Source organism: Myotis brandtii, unplaced genomic scaffold (genome assembly GCF_000412655.1).
Source record: "Myotis brandtii unplaced genomic scaffold, ASM41265v1 scaffold144, whole genome shotgun sequence".
NCBI classification, from domain to species: domain Eukaryota; kingdom Metazoa; phylum Chordata; class Mammalia; order Chiroptera; family Vespertilionidae; genus Myotis; species Myotis brandtii.
The window spans coordinates 2,589,427-2,609,613 of record NW_005355159.1 but is presented as its reverse complement, the minus strand read 5'-3'; positions in this window follow the sequence as shown (position 1 = coordinate 2,609,613).

Below are 20,187 nucleotides of genomic sequence, written 5' to 3'. Positions count from 1 at the left end.
CTGAGCCAAACCGGTTAGGGCAGGCAATGATGTTTGAAGAAGCATGAGCAGCCGAGGAACTCTAGCGTAGCCTTTCTTACTCCTGCTGCTCCCATCTGAGGTAGCCAACCCCTCGTGCTGAGAAGGGCTTGGTGCTTTGGTGATTCCGCATAAAAGTTAAATGCTCGTCTGCATTTAGAACTGACATTGCACCCTATAAAGACCAGTCAAATGAGTGCTAATAATTTACATTTAAAATTTTTCTTTACTTAGAACGACATTAAATAGCAAATAAAAAATACCAAGACGAGAGAGTGAGAGAGGAAGAGAGAGGGAGAAAGAGATGCTGAGAGAAAGGAAAAGGCTTTATCTTTTAGTTTCTTTAATGGCGTTTTTCTGCTGTTGAACAGGGGTTCCTTGTTTTCGTTTTCACGGGTCTTTGCAGTTTGTTTAGTGGACTCTCTGGCGACGCTGGGGTCAGAGTCATGCCTGGCACTTAGGCAACCTTGGGCAACGCTTCTTACCAGTTCGAGTCCCAGTTTCCCATCTGGAAAATGGGGGTAATCCTCCACAGAGGTGTTGAGGATTAAGATAAGTAACAGTTAGGGCAGCTGAACATGGTTGGCCCCTTAAGTGGGACAAGGTTCCGCGCTAAGGGCTTTGCTGTCTGGTCTCATTTGGCCCTCACAGCCCATCATGGGGGTCCCTGTCTGCCCCTCTGGATTCCTCTTATATTTTGGGCCTTGGCAGCCCTTCACGCTCTCCTGCTGCTTCATCAGCTCTTCTGGAACAGTCTCTGTCCTCCTGTGTGAAGTTTGCTGGGGCTGTTCTCATAGCCTCTCTCCGCCAAAGGGTGGCCATGTGACCCCGAAAGGCCAGTCGGGATCTGTCCCCAGGGTTTGGATTGGTGAGAGGGCCTGATTCATCCCCACCCCAGCTATGACTTTGGCTCAGTTCTGGGATCGCTGGAGTCACTCTGGGGCCTGAGGTTTCTGAGCCCCCCTTTCTGCAGAAGCTCCCCTCATTCTGTGAGCTGCTTTAGCCCCTAAGTCCCCTTTGTGTCAGTGAACCAGAGTCTGTTTCAACCCAAACCCCCCCAACTGCTGCTCCTCAGTTTTCAGATGAGGAAACCAGGCCCAGAGAGGTAAAGCAATTTGCTCAATGCCCCACAGCAGTTGAGTAGCAGAACCAGCATTTGAACCTTGCTAATCTCAGGATGCATAACCCTTACCCTCTCCCGCTCCCAGTATAAGGTGCTTAATGCAATGTCACCCAATAAGTGTTAGCTGCCTTTTTTTTTTATTTCCACCCACTCAGGACACACTCCTGCTGTGTTCAGCTCTCAGCAGGCTCTACCTCTGTGCCCTCAGATCACAGGCCCTCACCCATGGGTTCCTAACCAAAGAGGCAGAAAGGGAGGGGGCAGGAGGCGCCAACCTGCACCCAGCATGGGGAGCTGGCCCAGCCTCCGCATGGAGGGCCTTGGTTGAACTGTTTCAAAAGTTGAATGTTACAGGCTCAGCCCTGTCTTTAGGACGTCAGGAGCCCTGCAGGAGGACACGCCCTTACCCCACCCCACTGCGCCCCAGACTGGCCTTGGGGCCCCTCAGCCTCCAGTGGGAGGTCAGGCCCTCCTGACAACTACCTTGGACAAGGAAGGCACAGTCATCTGTCCTCCAGGCCTCCCTGGCTGGATGCAAATCCTGGTCTCATCCGGGTCAGGCTGCACTGACTTCTGGCTTGACCGGCCTCACCGCATTCCTACACAAGGAAGTCTGGGGGTTTGTCTACAACACGGAGCAAAAGCTGCATGTCTGTCCCCCCCCCGTCCCCACACATTTCCTCATCTCCCTCCAGCATCTTTGTTTTCAGAGTTGCCAATGCAACTGGCTGAATTCTGGTCCCAGAGCACGGCTTTGTAGGCTCCGTTTTCTCTTCCAGGAAAAATGAATGGTTCAGGGAAAGTGAGCAATGTGGTCTCACACAGACGGTGAGGTGGTCCTGACATGACATCACTGTTGTTGTTAAATGTTGCATTCGTGCTCATCTCCCTCCAGCATCTTTGTTTTCAGAGTTGCCAATGCAACTGGCTGAATTCTGGTCCCAGAGCACGGCTTTGTAGGCTCCGTTTTCTCTTCCAGGAAAAATGAATGGTTCAGGGAAAGTGAGCAATGTGGTCTCACACAGACGGTGAGGTGGTCCTGACATGACATCACTGTTGTTGTTAAATGTTGCATTCGTGCATGTATGAGTGTGTGTGTGTGTGTGTGTGTGTGTGTGTGTGTGTGTGTGTTGTTATATAACAGTCTGGGTTTCCAAAGTCAGGTGGAAGTGAATGTCCATTAGTTTGTTAAGTCAGATAGATTCAACCCACACGTACATAAAAAACACTTAAGATTCAGTAAATCTGAAAATAGGTGTGTGTGTGTGTGTGTGTGTGTGTGTGTGTGTGTGTGTGTGTTGTTATATAACAAGTCTGGGTTCCAAAGTCAGGTGGAAGTGAATGTCCATTAGTTTGTTAAGTCAGATAGATTCAACCCACACGTACATAAAAAACACTTAAGATTCAGTAAATCTGAAAATAGAAATGTAATATTCATCTTTACATTCTCAGTAGCTAATACAATTCCTGGCACATAGTAGGGCTCTTAACGTGCAGTGGTCGGATGAATTTATTGGTCTTTTCACATGTATAATGTTGATGGTATTAGAGCTCACAAGAAGGAATAACCCAGCAAAATAACAACAACCCTAATGTACTTCAGCTTTCACTCCTATTGTACTTTTAGCTTTTAGCTTCCCTCGGGTACTTTATCTTATTTATCTTGACACCCAGGGGTAGACACGCATCAATTTCAGTCAACAGACAAAAAGCTAGAGTAGAGATGTGATTTGGTCTAAGTTACTAACATTAGGGGCTGAACAAAAATCCGACGCTGGTGCCCTCAGTCCTTTCCATCACCCACACTTACCCACACTCTCCTCTCGGTTTGCGTTAGGTCAGGCAGACCCCTGCACCCCGACAATAGAAAAGCTTCGAACAGACCAAAGAGAGGTCTCCCTTCTGCATCCTCACCACAGCCACGCTCCCAGCGCAGCTTCGCAGTGACAGGCGGAGCTGCTTTTAAAAACGGCACCAGAAAGACAGGCTTTACATGCAGAAGGGCTGCATCCCCAGGGAAATGTCTTTTCTTTTCTTTTCTTTTCTTTTTTAAATCAAGAAGCACTTGTTGAAGAAGCACAGACTATTCTGAGGTGCTGGGAACCCTGCTTCTCCAAGGCCCTCCTGGCAGAAGGCGGCTGCAGATCGGTGGGTGCAGGTGCGGAGAGGGCCTGCAGCGACGATGCCAGAGGCCGGTGACAGTGCTCTCAGCTCATTCCCAGCTGCTCCGTTACTGGGGACGAGTGTGATTGCTCTCCCCCGGGGGTGGACTGGCCCGGCCCTGCTCCCAGGTATGTGTGAGCCTCAGAGCGGCCCTCAGCCTGGCGGTGTTAAATGCCTTTCTAAAATAAGGCGGCTCAGCTCTGATGTGCAAAGCAGCTGGGAAGAACAGGCTGCCCAGCCGTCCCCTTCACAGGAGGGCAGGCTCCTGGGGGGGGGGGGGGGGGGAGACACTCCTACCTGAGTCACTGCCACTAATCCCATCCCAGGTGACTCTCCCCACCCCCACTCCTGCCGCCCATTACAGAAAGCACAGGTTTCATCACTGCAGGGTTTTGTGAAATGATCTCATTTTACTGTGAATCTGCCAAGTCTTATGCATGTCAAAGAATTATGGGGCCAAGAATTGTTCTAGAAATTATGCTCTGTCAAAAAGTGGAAATTTTTGCCAAAGAAAGAGGAAGGCGGTATAGAATGAAGGTCTAGAGGAGGGTTTTTGTTGTTAATTCTTACCCAAGGATATTTTTCCATTGACTTTTAGGGAGAGTGGAAGCGAGGGGGAGAGAGAGAAACATCGATTGGTTTCCTCCCGCCCTTGCCCTGGCCAGGGCTGTGGATCAAGCCTGCAACCGAAGTATGTGCCCTTGACCTGAATTGAACCTGGGACCGTTCAGTCTGCGGGCTGATGCTTTATGCACTGAGCCAAACTGGCTATGGCCTAGAGGAGGTTTTGATGAAATAAATATTGATATTTATCTCCCCCAGGCCATACACACACACACACACACACACACACACACAGAGCCAGAGACAATGGCTCTCTCATTTACGATTCTCGAACCCTCTGTGCACAGCCCTTACCCAGGGACTACTGCGTAGCTCAGCCTCAGTACACACATTCCAGGTGACGAGCCTGGGCTTGTGGAGTGGACACTTACCTGGTGACCTCAGACTTACCTCTCTGTCCTATCAACTGTTATCCTACATCCTGACCCCAGCCCCCACCTCACCCTCCGCTGCCCGCCTCCTCCCCCGAGCACAGGGACTATACAACGTCTTACTCATTTTGGAGGCCCACAGCGTGTCCAACAGACCCTCTGCCTAGCAGATCCTCTAAGTCGGCCTTAGTCTCTGTTATAACCAAGGGTTTTGCCTGCACGTCCTCCAGGTTTTGTGCTAATCCTCCAGGTTACTCCGTGTCAACGGGGTCTGACTCAGCTGCCTTAGCAAAGGCTGCAGCCCAGGGGTGGGTGCTGCTTGAGAGGAGGCTGGGTCCTGCCTACTTGAGTCAGGAGTGTTCTCCCCCTCACTCCCCCCCAACACGAATCCTGACTTCCTGCCTCCTACACGGGTATTTATCCGGCTTTTCTCCACTAATAACGCTCAGTTGCACAGGCTCAGTGGAGGAGGACGGATGGTGAGATGTAAGAAGCCCCTGGGAGGCCAAGAGCACATGTCTGGAGGCCAGGTGCCACCTCACCTGCCGCTTATCCGGATTGCTCTGTGGAAGACACATAAGTATAAGTGACTTCAGACAGTGTGGAGAGAGAAAACCCATACGCATGATGTTATTTAGTTTTTCAAAGGCAATAGTGACTTAATATTCAGAACTGAAATGCATGTATAATTCAGTGCTAAATTGTATGGTTCACAGAAGTCACAGAGAAACCTCTCAAGGGGCAGGACTAGACTCGAGATGGAAGGTTTCCTTTGCAGTGGGTGCTTAAAATACACAATAATATTAAAGGAGTTCCCATTTGAGACTGGGCTCAGACTAGACATTTGAATGTATTTTTTTATCCTGGCCTCATCACAACACTATAGGAGAAAAAATTACTACTCCCATTTTATGGGTGAGCAAAACTGAGGCGCAGAAAGGTTTGGCATCTTCCTCCCTTACTTACTTAGGGATCAACCCCAGATCCTCTGGATCTAGAGCCAGGCTCCTTCGACTCCCTGGTTCTCATGCTACACCCCTCTCTGGCCTACCTGAGAGGCAGGACACAGGCCGGTGGGGACCTAAGCAATGAGACTCTGGTGAGGTGGGTTACATCTCACCCAGGCTTGAGTCAGTGGTCAGAATAGGGCACAAGAGACCAATGTGCCTCCCTAGGGAGACATGGCCCCCAGGAAGGAGCTCAGCTCCAATCTGCATCTTCAGCCAACAGGTAGGAGAGAGCTGATTGGACTTCATGCACGAAGAGGGAGGCAGGACTCTATGGAGAGCAGAAGAGGGTACTGGAGGCTCAGAGGCAGGAAGACTGCTCCCAGGCCCATCATAGGACGATCCCTATCTGAGAGGCCCTGGTGAGCCAGCCAGGGTCCCACCCTACCCTGGACCTGGCCCCTGCCCTCTCCCCCCGCCTGGGCTCTGGCTGGCCAGGGTCTGCCCCGTGCCTCCTGCCCCATCTCCTTCAGGAGACAAAGGGAGCAGGCGGGAGCCACGTCAGACTGGCTGCTTCGAGGGGCCATGCCCTGCTGGCCACACGTTCACTTTCCTTTGCCTCTTGTTTCCGTGGCTCGGAGATGTCCAGTGCCCCACCCTTTCCTCTTACTGCTGCCCCTGGCCTCTGCCCATTGATTGCCAGTCACCTGTCAGGCCCTCATGTCTGGTCAATTCATCCATTTTATTCCCCTCACCCCAGTCTTTATATTATTATTTACTCTTTAAATCACTTCGCAATCTTAAAAACCTTTTGCAGAGACCCTCAGTAAAGTTAGGAAACAGGTTTTATTATTCTTTAGACTCTTAGTATCTTCAAGTTGAATGAGCCCTGAGAGGTTATCCAGGCCCTTCGTGACCCAGAGGAGGGAGCTGGGCCCAGAGGGGAGTGGGAGGGGGTTGGGGGGGGTGTGGTTGGCTCCTCGAGGGCCCACAGCACAGTCCACAGCAGCTCAGGACCTGTGATGGGAAATTGTCAGGAATGACCTCTATAAAGTAAGATAATTTCCATAAAATACCGAGCTCTGTTCCTGCCCCTGACTTCTCTGTGGGGCCGTCGAAAGCACTCGCCCTTGGCAGAGGACGGAGCTGAGTCCCACCAGCTCCACTCCTGTCGGCAGGCTCACCCCCAGCATTTTCAGGCCCCGCGCAGGAGCACAGAGGAAGGCCCTAACCGGATGCCTCAATATTAAAGCTGTAAAACACATACATATAAATAACAAACGTACATATATGTGCCGCATGCTCCAGCCTTGACAAATACACCTTCATAACGACCTGGTAGGCCAGCTTTGCTTTCAAACCTCAGACCCCTTGGAGTTCTGCTCTGATGTGACGGAGAAGACCCAGCCTCCAGCCGCCTCCCCTGCCAAGGCCTGACCCTCCTTCTCTCCCCACCAGCTCTGTCCTGCATCACAGGAGGCCTCACATGCACACGTGCAGACAACCAGCCCATGAACCCTGAGCATTCACACGTCAACATCCCAGCACCCTCAGGAGCATGGGCCCAGGAAGAGAGATCTATGTGGGCTTTGAAAGAAGGCCGGGACCATCTAGGCAGGGAGTTCCAGGGCTCCAGGCACCCTGAGCACTGTTTCGTGGGGCACACGGCTCTGAGGAGGCCCATGTCCTCGTCCCTGGGTCTCTTTACTCTTGGAAGGTAGTGTGGCCAGAGCAAAGCCCTCAGCAGGGGCCCTCTTGCCCAGGGGGAAGGGGACTAGCCATGTGACTTTAGGAAAGCATTAATTTTCTTGCCCAGAAAAATAGGAATGACATCACCTATCTTGTGGAGTTGCTTTAAGTATCAGTTGAGATTCTTTATATGAAAAACCTGGCACAGAGTAGGCGCTCAATCACGCTCATTTTCTTCTTTGCGTCTGACCTTCCCAGCTCTTCCCTAGCCTTCTTGTTCTTTCTCTCCACCCACCCATCTTCCCACCCTCATCCCTTTTCCTTCCTTCCCTTCCTCTCTAAAGCCCACACAAGACTGGCTTTGGCACGGCCGGCTTCAGCGGCCCTCTCCTGCAGGAGCGCTGTGACATTCCACTCTGAGTTCTTTGTCCATTTAGAAAGTATGCTCAGCCTTCTCTGAGTTTCAGGAGGGGAGATGCTGCGGTTTGCAGAGTGGGTTAGAAACCTCAGATGACTCTCTTGCTTGAGAAGTTTGAAAAGTCCTTTGGGTCCCAACCAGAAACTGTTGGCTTTTCCTTGGCAGAAATGTGATTTCCTGTGAGATGTCAAAACAGGCCATGAGCGTAAGCTGCAGAGGTTTTGATTTCACTCGATCTGGTTTTGAAATGGACAAAAGAGGCTTCCTTTGTGCCGCCCTCAGCAGAAATGCACACCTCGGTGGGATGTGCTCCGCGGCAGCGTGGGACTGAGGGACGCGGGCGCGCCAAGTTCAGAGGCTCCCCTTTTCTCCAAAAGTCCCCGTCAGCAAAACCTCAGTGTCTCCTCTGTTTCTGGGACTTACACCGCCTTTATGAATGTTGTGACTGCAGAGACAGAGGTCAGCCTTCATTCCTAGGAACCAAAGCCTGTGTCCCCCCACCACCCCACTGTGGGCGCGGCTACAGTGTTTGGACAGGTTCAGGCCTTGGACTGATGAGAGGGCCCAGTCCTCTCATGGCCACGTGCAAGTCCCAGCTGGAGGGCAGAGCCCTCCCAGCACAATTATAGCCAACAGCTATGGTTGTAAGCTTGAACCTATGGTCTAAACATGTGGCCCCACATGCCTGAGTGATAGAGTTCAGGTGCATGTAGTTGAGTAGGATTGAAACCCACGAGAATGTTGTAAACATCTTGATCATGCCCTTACTTTGCCTCGTGGCATCTGCTATAAAATAAAGACACAGCTTGTGGGCGCTGGCGCTGTCTCCCCATCAGGGAAGCAGCGCCCCACCGAGACCCAGCTTTCATTCTCTTGTCTGTCTTTTCTTAATCCTTTCATCGCCCCGACTCAGGTTCACCCTTGGCCGCACCGGTGCGGCACACCCCAGGTCTTACCTTGAGTCGTTGAAGATGGGGTGTCTTAGAGACACACTTGTCTTTGGTGTTAATGAAACTTCTCACATCATGCTTCTCCCGCTGCATCTAGTTATTGAGGAATAAAGTTTCACCTAGAACATGTCCTTCAGTTTTACGTTGTTTAGGGTCAGGGTAAGAGATCCAAGATTTCTCTGTGAAAAGTGGCCAAACATTTAATAAAATACTTAATTGTTTTCTTTATATAAATGTTTTCCAAGAATTGGACTGGTGCATGCCTTCCTGCGACTTTTACCCAATTCTATATTCACCTTGTTTCCCCACCTCAAAATGCACTTGGCATTTGAGCCACATGTGATATGAGTGATAATCATTCCTATCTTGATTCCATTCATTTGGCAAATAGTTATTGAGCACCTACCATGTGTAAGGAAGGCACTGTGTTAGATACTGGGAAGGATACAAAGATCTACGATCCATGATCTCTGCTCTCAAGTTCTTAAACCTTGTGTCCTTTTCCATGTGTGTCTAAGTCGGTGACTCTTCCCTGGAAGCAGAACCATGTCTGTGCTTTTCTTTGTACAATTGAATAAGGAGGTATTTACACAACAGGTTCTCTAATCCAGCGCCAAGTACCCAGCATCACAACATACGTGGATGTTCAAGTCATGAGCCTCCCCTCAGGGACCTAGCTGAGAAGAGGAGCAATTATGCAGCAATATGAGATGAATGCCCAGATACAAATAAACACAAATTTTCATAGGCAGGTGATTTTCAACCTCTGATACCCAAAATTTAAATGTGGAAATTACAATACCTACTAAAGCTTAACATATACATATACATGCCCTAAGACTCAGCAATTCCAGTCCTGAATGTATCTCCAACAAAACTGTGTGCATATATTTATCAAAAGGCACCTAAAGGAATTTTCATGACAGCATTCTTTGTAGTAGCTCTTTACTGGAAACTACTCAAATGCCCGTGGCATTCGGTGGAAGAATAAATGAATTATGGTGTAATTAAGTCATGGGGTACTATACAGCAATGAGAATGAACAATCTATCTGGACATGCAATAATTTGAATGAACATTACAGAAATAATGCTTAGCTAATGTAACCAGAGCAAAAAAAAAAAGTATTTTATTGTTCCATTTCTAGAAAGTACAAAAACAGGCAAAAGTATTCTATATTCTTAGAAGCCGGGATAGCCCAGCCGGTGTTGCTTAGTGGTTGAGCATCGACCCATGCACCAAAAGGTCACAGGTTCGATTCCCAGTTAGGGCACATGCCCGGGTTTCTGGCTCAATCCCCCGTATAGGGCATGCAGGAGGCAGCTGATCGATGTTGATTCTCTCCCGTCAGTGTTTCTATCTCTTTCTCTCGCACAAGCCCCAATCAAGGCTGAGGCCGGGGAGGAGCCTACAACCGAGGTACATGCCCTTGACCGGAATCAAACCCAGGACCCTTCGGTCCGCAGGCCGATGCTCTATCCACTGATCCAAACCAGCTAGGGCAATAAAAACATATTTTTAAAAAAAGAGTCAGGATAGTGATTACTTTGGGGGGGTGGTGACTGAAAAGGGGCAGGAGGGGACACCTGGGGTGGGGACTATTCTTTTTCTTGGTCTGGTTGCTAGTTATATTGGTGTGTTTAGTTTCTGATCCTGTATTTGTTCATTTATCTGCCTAGATATTATACTTAATTAAAAATTTTCAAAGATCCACTCATTTAAAATTAGCTAGAACTTTGAATCACAAGTCAAGAAGCCTGGGTCTTACACCTGATTCTGATTATTGATCAGCTCTTGGGACAGATCACTCTCTGTGCGCTTGGAGTTTTCACCAGCGAAGTGGAAATCAGGCTCTCTTCTGTGCTCCCAGCTGGATGCGTTATTTCATGTGGGGAAACCCAGCATATCAAGAGGCGGTTGTGGGCTTTTTTGTGTTATTTCACTGTATATTTGGAAACCTGCTCTTGATTAAAATGTATTTTATGAAATATGGCCTTTTCAATATGGGCTCTGACTTTGGATCAGGCCTTCCTTTCACTATGTTTATTCTCTCCAGTTCCTCGTCCTGCAAACAGTCTCTCAATCTGAATGCCTTACCTTATGACATTATGGTATTTGACCTCAAAAATATCCAATGAAATATGGCACCCTCTGGGAATATGGAAGTTTATTTGGTTATGTTCTGGAATAATACACATGAATGTTAAAGGTGGAGCCTGTGAGGAGGAATTCTGAAGAGGACCCCCTTGCCACTCTCAAGTTCAGTTTTAAGTCTTAGAAACCATAGCTTGTTCAAGGCCGGCTTTGGTCTCCTCCCACTTCCCCTGCCCTGCAGGGCTGCCCAACCACCTCCTGCCCAGGTCCCTTCCCAGCATCTCTGACCATGGATGCTCCTGACCTGTATCTTCCTCCCTCCCATCTGTTCTCCTCTAACTGTCCCAACAGAAAGCACATGGTCCACTTTTTCACTTATCACATCTACCTTCAAGTGGAATCATACGACCTCACACATAGTGTGAGAACTTTACAACAGACTGGTTCCATGTCTTCACTCCCAGCCTTTATGCTATTGTGTTTGTCATACATTTTACTTGAGTATATTTTGTAAACGCTATACTACATTGTTATTATTCTTTCTCAAGCTGTCAAATGTCTTTTAAAGAGGTTTATTTTTCTTTTAAAAATTGAATTTATTGGGGTGACATCCTATATAATAAAGAGGCAATATGCAAATTAACCCTCACTCCACAACGCCGTCACAAGATGGCGGCATCACAGTGAAGGCGGGGCAGCAGGGGCAGGGCTGGCGGCCACTTCATGCGGCTTCCAGGGTTCCTCCTGGGGGGGGGGGGGTCCCGGCGTCTGCTTCGTGTGACCTCTGCCAGGGTTTCTGCGGGCCCCATGTGCACACCATGGGGGCAGGGCCTGGTGGCTGCTCCAAGCAGCCTGGAGGTGGGGCATCAGGGCGGCACTCCAGGACTCAGGGCCGTCCCACGGTGTGCTGGCCACACGGGGCAGGACTCTGGGACTTAAGGCGGTCCCATGGCACGGGGTGCGGGGAGGGGTCCCGGGTCTTGCGTGATTTCACTCAACGGGTCACTAGTTGGTTAATAAAATTATATAGGTTTCAGGTATACAATTCTACAATATATCATCTGTATATTGTATTGTGTGTTTACCATCCCAGGTCAAGCCTCCTTCCATCACCATTTATCCCCCTTTTACCCTCTTCTACCTTCCCTATCCCTCCTTCCCTCTGGCAATCACCATAGTGTTGCCTGTATCCATGAATCTTTCTTCTTTTTTTCTTTGCTTAATCCCTTCACCCTTCTCACTCAGCTCCCAACCCCCTCCCCTCTAACAGCTGTCAGTCTGTTCTCTATATCCATGAGTCTGTCTCCACTTTGTTAGTTTATTTTGTTCATTAGATTCCACATATAAGTGAGATCCATATGGTACTAAGTAATTTTAAAATCTTACTAGTCAGCCATGAAGTTAACACCTTGGATACTGTTTGTTCTTGTGCTTAGAGTCATATTTCCATCTTTTGTCATTTTCCTTCTGCCCAAAGAACTTCCTTTAACATTGCTTATAGTGCAGTTCTACTGGCAATGGATTCTTTCACTGTTTGTATGTCTGAGAAAGGTTTTATTTCACCTTCAGTTTAAAAAATGTTTTTGCTAGGTATAGAATTCTAGGTTGACAAGTTTTTGTTTTGTTTTGTTTTTAAGCTGGGCAGAATCTCTGAGCCTTCAGCCGCAAGAAGTGGCCACTCCCACTGACTGTGTCTTCCCACACTAGCCTAAGAAAAACCCAACAACTCTGATTTGAGCAACCCTTGGGCCTCCCACAAGCCTCTAGCACAGGTTTGGTTTTTTAATTTCAGTTATTTAAAGATGTTGCTCCACTCTTTACTTGCATTGTTTCCAAAGAAAAATAATGACAGTCATTTTTATCTTTGTTTCTCTCTACATAACTTGTCTTCTTTCTCTGGTTTCTTTAAAGAGTTTCTATCTATCATTGGTTTTGAGCATTTTGATTTATGGCATGTCTGGGTATAGCATTCTTTATGTTCCTTGTGTTTAGAGTTTGTTGTGCTTATTGGATATGTGGTTTATAGTTGTCATCAAATTTGGAACATTTTTGGCTATTGTTTCCTTGGATAATTTTTCTGTTTCCCAGGTTTCTCCCATTTGTCATCAAAGACTCCTATTGCAAATATATAAAGCTGTCATCAAGCTCACTAGTCTGTCTTCTATAGTGTCTAATCTTTAATTCAATCTCAGACATTGTTGGTTATTTCTCCATAACTTTGATTTGTATCTTCCATGTTACCACTTAACATGCTTAGCCTTCCCTTTAGCTTCTTGAACATATGAAATACAGTTATGATGGCTTTTAATGTTCATCTCTGCTAATTCTAATTAATATCTGTGTCAACTTTAGGTCAATTTTAATTTATTGATTAATTGATTTATCTCCTCGGTGTAAGTTTTATTTTCCCACTTCTCTACATGCCTAAGAATTTTTTATTTGATTACAGGAATTGTTGGGTACTGGATATTTTTATAATACTGTAAATATTATTAAGCTTTGTTCTGGGGTACATTTAAGTTACTTGTTTTTATGGTTTGTGAGGTGGATCTAGAGCAGGATTCCACCTAGGGTTAATTATTCCCTACTACTGAGGCAAAGCATCCTTGTGTATTCTACCCAGAGTCTTGTGAATTAGAATTTTTCAGTCTGGCTTGTGGGAACAGGCACTATTTTCAGCTCTGTGTGACCTCTGAGGATTGTTCCTTCTAATCCTTCAGGGTGGGTCTTTTTCCGGCCTTGGGTAGTTTCTTCCTATGAATGTTCTGTGTGGTACCCAGCTGACTGCTTTAGAGAGCTCTGGAATTTTTTTTTCTGTGCAGCTTTCTCCTTTCCAGTATTCTGCCCTGTGAAATCTAGTCACCATGGTCTCCCTGAACTCCCAGCTCCATCTCTTCAACTCAGGGAGACCACCAAAGCTCCACCTGGGCCCCTCTCCCTGTGCCACAGCCTGAAACTCTCCCCATGCAGAAAGCTGGGATAATTGTTGGGCTCACCTAAATGTTTCCCATCTCTCAGAGATCAGTCTCCGTCATTGCCTGTTTTCCAATGTCTTGAAAAAAAACATTGTTTCATATATTTTATCCCATTTTTTAGTTACTTCAAGATAATGGGTAAATTCCGTACCTACTACTGTATCTTGGTATACATAAACCCAATTTGTCTGAAAATGTTTATGACATCAAATGTTTTCACCACAATCTTACAGGGTTTGCAAGGCTGGTATATTTTTAACTTTGTATCTTGAAATAATTTAGAAATTACAGAAGAATTGCAAATATAGTACAAAGAATTTCACTAGCTTCCTCTAATGTTAGTCTTTCTTATATTTATTTTTAAGTGCACAAATAATTAATGCTAATGATAGGAAATAAGGATATAAAGAACATATTTAAAGTATGTTATAGTTTATAAATGAAAATAGAAAAACACAATAATCACATATCATGAATAGTCTTTTCATGCTAATGTATCTGAGGGAAGGGAGGGGCACTGTTCTCCCACTCTCTTCTTCCTTGGGGAGTGTTAGAGGAAACACATTCTTCTGTATTTTTCTCTCTCCACTCACCCACTCTTCTCAGTAGGGAGATATAGTTGTTCTGGTGAGGCTTAACATTGGGCCATATTTTGCTAGTGAGCAGGGTTTAAAGCGTTAAAGGTCAGCTTTTGTGGGATGGGCTTACTTAATCTCTTCTGAGCTTCCTGTCTCCATGTGGTAAACTCTCCTAGGACAAGGCCCAGCACCTGCCTCTTTTATTTTCTCTTTTCTGCAGTATTTGGGCCAGTGAGACAAGCCAGTAGTCCATGAAGGCAGCTGGGGAACTGGACTGATAGTCAGTTTTGTGATCCAACTCTCCCCACAGCCAAGTACTCAGGTCTCTATTCAGGGGAAGTAGGAGGCTCTACTTTGGCTTCAAGTCCCAAGTCTTGTTCTCCCAGCCAGCTGATACAGGAGTGCCCTGCACTGGGGGTCACTGATGCTTGCCCCATTAGTAATGACACTGTTATTTTGATACCCATTTCCTTGGTAATTTTCTATTGGCCATTATCCTAAGGAAAGAGGGTCAAATGGTAAGATTTGTGTACCCAACCTTCCACCCAAAACCCCAGAAATATACTTTATATTATCATTCTTACTAGCAATGTAGGACTACTTTATAGTTATATCCATGATAAGTTTATTCAGTTCTCTATTGTACATTCAGCTTGTTTTCAATTTCTTGCTATATAAATAATATTGTGAAAATAATCGTTTTATGCATATGCTTTCATAGTTGTCTATTTTCTAATTTCTATCATTTACATAAGCTACTGCCAGCTGAATAATGTGCCTACATCTAATCTTGAACTCTCACAGATTTTTCCTTAGTTCTGAAGGGAGAATCTAAAGTTTCTACTTAGCTATGTTTTTGTAGAAAGGTCATTTTCAAATATCAAAATAGCAAATTAAAAATCAATTTGACTTTATTATATAAAGCTAGAGGCCTGGTGCACAAATTCGTGAATGGGGTGGGGGGTCCCTCAGCCTGGCCAGCAGTCAGGACTGATTGGGGCTGACCAGGCCAGAGGGAGGGACGGTGGGAGGTCGGCTGTGGGAGCACACTGACCACCAAGGGGCAGCTCCTGCATTGAGCGTCTGTCCCCCGGTAGTCAGTGTGCGTCATAGCAACAGGTCAACCGGTCATAACGGTCACTTAGGCTTTTATATATATAGATACACACTTTAAATAAGACTTAAACACATATGAATTTATGACAAATTAAAAGAAACACAAACTCTTCAGTGCAATGTGGCTTTATATTAATCTTTGATTCTTCTCCTTCACTGAAGTATTTAATATAGGTTATTCCTCAAAATCAAACAGAAATGAAGCTTCTGGTTTACCTTTTACTGGTATAAAAGAATCTTCTGAAAATATTCCTATTTTTAAGGTGTGAAAATCTGAGGATTTTAGGGAAGGTTAACCAAACTTCTTTCATATGGTGTTCTTTTTGCTGTTTCATTTCTCCATAATGGATTTGCCTCCCTGACTATCTACTTAGGACTTATATAAGATAGGCTACATTTGCTTTTAAAGACTAAGGTTCTGCCTTTATTCTCCTCAGAGCAGACAGAAAGATAATGACCACCAGAGCATTTCCCATGCCCAAGACCTAGCGCCTCACACAGAGCAGACACTTGCAAATGTTTGTCCAGATTCTTATCATGAACACCACACACTCAACCGTAGGCTAAGACCTCAAGATTGTGTTCTTCCAGCAAAGACTGATCTCTGCTAACTAGATCATGAGCTTTGGTCTTGAGTTTTGAGGCCTCATTGCAGGCACAGTGTGAAAATGTCTTCTGAAATGCATTTTTATTTGAACAAGAGAGAGTCACAAGGCACTACTTCAGGGGAGGGCTCTTATGGGAAACAACCCACCAAGCTGACTACTTTGAAGCTCTGAGAACTACAGGTTCTCATAAGGGGGGTTATTTCTTTAGAGTTGAAATTTTAAAAGAACTTGAGTAGGGCACAAGGTCATTCCATCTTAACCACCACTTGAGCCAAAAATCACTGCTGGCCTATCTGCTGGCATCATGGGAAGGAGCCCCAGAGCTAATCTCCCCACCAGCTCCAGGAGGCCACAGTCAACACCAGGCCATGTGGGAAAGGACACAGAAAGGTCATAATGCAGAGAGAGGGCAAAGAAAAGAGGTTATTGCTCTGCCCAGTGTTGCTCAGTGGTTAGAGTGTTGGCCTGTGAACCAAAGGGTTGCTGGTTTGATTCCCAGTCAAGGGCACGTACCTCCATTGCAGGTTCCCTAGCCCAGGTCAGGTGCGTGCTGGAGGCAATCAATTGATGTGTCTCTCTCATGTCGATGTTTCTCTCTCTATCTTTCCCTCTCTTCCCTCCTTTCCACTCTCTCTGGAAATCAGTGGGGGAAAAATATCCTCAGGTAAGGATTAAAAAATAAAGAGGTCATATAGGCTAAGGACCAGGATACTGGAGGCCCTCAATAAGGGGGTTTGTTTTCATTGCTAAGGTTATAAGAAAAAACAATCTTACCAGGCTAACTGATCTCTCTTCATCTCCCTTACTCTCTTCCTCTTCCTCTGCCCTCTTTAAGTGTTCCTTCTTGCTCTAAGCTTTCTCCCTGGGTGATCCTGTTGACATTTCCATAAGTACCCCAACATGCTCAATACTGAATCCATCTCAGGCCTGACACTCAGTGTATGACCTCTACTGCTTTGGCCTCAACCTCCCAGAATCTTGGTCTGAACTGGCTCTCCTCCATTACCCAATGGCACTCAGGCCTATTGACTCTAACCCTAACATGCTTCTCAGACTGGCTCTTCTCTTCATCCCACTGCCCCTCCTTGGTGCAGACTCATCCTGTCTCCTGGAATATTGCAGTTTTCTTCAATGTGGGCTCCCTGAGTCAAGTCTCACTCTTCTCTGAATCAGATATCACAGTGCTGCCATGATTGCTTATAAAAGCCTAGGTCTGATAGTAGCCACCCTGGCTCCCCAATCTGCTATGGCTAAAATCCAAAGTCATTAGAGGCATTTACGGAGTACTCCGCAGGGCAGGGTTCACCACCATAACATGAATATCCTGTACTATAATTTTCACATTGATTACAGCTTGTTCAACATTTATATCTGGTATTTCTTTTTGTTTTTGTTCTTTTTAATTAGTCCCAAAGTATTTCAATCTTCTCAATTCCAAGGGTTATTCTCTTTCTTCAAAGTTCTTTTTTTTTTAAAGACCATTACCATATTGATGTAGGTTTTCTTTTTCTTTTTCTTCTTTTTTTTTCTTTTTTTTTATTGATTTCAGAGAGGAAGAGAGGAGAGAGAGATTGAAATATCAATGATGAAAGAGAATCATTGATTCGCTGCCTCCTGCACGTGCCCCACTGGGTATCGAGCCTGCAACCCAGGCATGTGCCCTGACCAAGAATCAAACTGTGACCCCCTAGTTCCAAGGTCGATGCTCAACCATTGAGCCACGCCACCTGGACTCTTCAAAGTTCTTTGTCCATCTCTTTTATTGTAGAGTTTCAAGTCTGACTTGCAGTCTGTCTGCTTTCTCCTTCAATGTTTAATTATTATTTCTCCCATGGTTTCTCAAAGCTTCTACCATAATTTAACTATTTTTATACTTTGTAAAACTTTCAAGTCCATGATTAAACAAATAAGAATTCAGAAGGCATAGAATTCTTTAAGTAAATATACAGTTGGACATACCTGCATTTCACACAGACACTTTCATGTACTATTCAAAAAACATTACATGGAGTGGGAATTCTATGTTTAAATTCAAGGGGGTTAACTACATAAATGATCAGAAAGGCAAACAATTTTTATAAACAGTTCCATACTTGCCTGTCACCTCTCAACATTCATAAGTTATAAGTGTCAACATTTATACATTAACAGACATGCTTCTCACATGATCCCTGAGTGTTCTGTATTCTTTGGCAGGAGTGACCAAGTAAAAAAATGTGCCCAGATGAACTCTGAGAAAAAGGACACAGTGTTTCATGTAGCCACATCACAGCATGGAGCCTGTGTATTTTAGTGATGATGGGCTCAGCTTGTATCCTGCCACCCAAGTACAGTTTGGGCTTAGGGGGTGCTCCAGAAATGCCCTGGGGCCATGGAGAGGGCCAGTGCTGATGTCTGAACAGCCAAGCATGCTGTCTCTAACACTGATACCCAGGCACAGCTCTTTACAAAGAACAGTTACTCTTCCTGACGTAACTTCAGAAGTTTGGGAGCTTTCCCCAAACATCTGTGTCTCCCTTTATAGTTCAGACATCCACAAATCTATGGTGTAAGCCAGTGGTTCTCAACCTTGGCTGCACATTAGAATCACCTGGGAATCGTTTTAAAATCCTGATTTCTGGGCCCCATCCTCCGGAAATTCTGTTTCTTTGTTATGGGGTGGGGCCACAACATTAGTAACAAAGAAACAGAATTTCCGGCAGATGAGGCCCAGAAATCAGGATTTTAAAGAGATTCCCAGGTGATTCTAATGTGCAGCCAAGGTTGAGAACGACTGCTCTAGACCCAATCTCTTGAGACTGTTTATCAATTCCACCATCTCTACTCCTTCCTGAATAACACCTACATTAGTCTAGTCTGAAAGGGTGACATGACTTCCTCTTTGAACACCAGCCCTGGTGCCTAGCACAGCGCCTCCACACCATAGGTCTCAATGTTGCTTGTTGCATGAAAGACTGAACACCAAGTACCACCCTGGGACCCAAAGTAGAATGTTTCATGTGAAAGCCCCAACTTCCTTAGATCTTTAGGACTTGACCATGTCTGGATTAACTTGACTCAGACTTAGTCAACAAACAGATTCCAAGACTATGGAGGCAGGAAGTCAGAAATGCAGACTTTCTGCCTGGACCACGAGACCACAACTTGCTTGTGCAGCCAAAGACTGTCTGACCCTCTGATCTCTCTCCTCCTTATCCTCTGTCCCCTGGGGCCCATGTAAGACAGACATCTACCAGGAATCTGGGTTCAGCAGCTTGATGTTGGGTCATAAGCAGGGAACCATAAATTGCAAACAAACTCTGGAGCTGTTGTCATTGTGTAATGTTTGTACAGGGACCTCTTTAGATAGGAGCTGGCTCCATGTGGGCACATTTCCCTGGCAGCTCTTGCCAAAGACCATCCCACTGAGAATCAGTATGTGGAAGGTTCTGAATGATGGAGTCACTTAATCATGAGCCATGCAGCTGAGCTGTAATTTCCCACCACAAATTGTCTAACACAATATAACATGTTGAGAGGATACCTAGCAGAGTTAACTGGACGTGTTCTCCTTGCTATTCAGTTCTCTGCTCCCCTCTAGTCACAGTCCCTGCGTGAAGGTGAGGGTTGCTGGTTGAGCCCTGTTGATCATTCCTATGCAAAAGGTTGTTATGCTATAAAATCAGATGCCATTTCGCAAGCTCAGGCTTAACTTTAAATAGTAGCAGGTTACTATTTATTCACTGAACGATTGTTGAGCAACTACTAAGTGCTTAGCAAGGCTGTAAAATTAGATATGACTCCTGCTCTCACGTATCTTTCATGGTAATGGTGTCTACTGATAGCTCAATAAGAATTGTAATCCAGTGATAAACATTGTAATGGGAGAAATTTAGAGTGGCATATGCCCTACTTTCCTCCCTCTTTCATTGGGAGATGACATATAGAAAAAGTCCATAAACCATATGTACAGACTAACAAATAATTACAAAGTGGACACCAATAAAGCCCTGACCCAGGTCTAGTTTGAGAATATTTGCCAGTACCCCAGAAGCCCTCTGTGTGCTCCTCTCTGACCAAAAGCAAATCCTACTCACCCTCACCACCATGGTAACCACCACAGAATATAGCTTAATTCAGCCTGTTCTAGGAATAGAGTTAGCGTCTACATATCCCTTAGTGTCTGGCTTCTTTCATTCACACTTGTATTTGTGAGACTCACTCATTTTGTTTGGTAGAGTTATGGTTTGTTCATTTTAAATGCCGTGTAATCGTCCATTATATAACTACTAGAGGCCCGATGCATGAAATTCGTGCACTGGGGGGGGGGGGGTCCCTCAGCCCAGCCTGCACCCTCTCTAATCTGGGACTCCCTGGGCCTAAACTGGCAGTCGGACATCCCTCTCACAATCTGGGACTGCTGGCTCCCAACACCTGCCTGCCTGCCTGCCTGATTGCCCCTAACCGTTTCTGCCTGCCAGCCTAATCACTCCCTAACCACTCCCCTGCCAGCCTGATTGACACCTAACTGCTC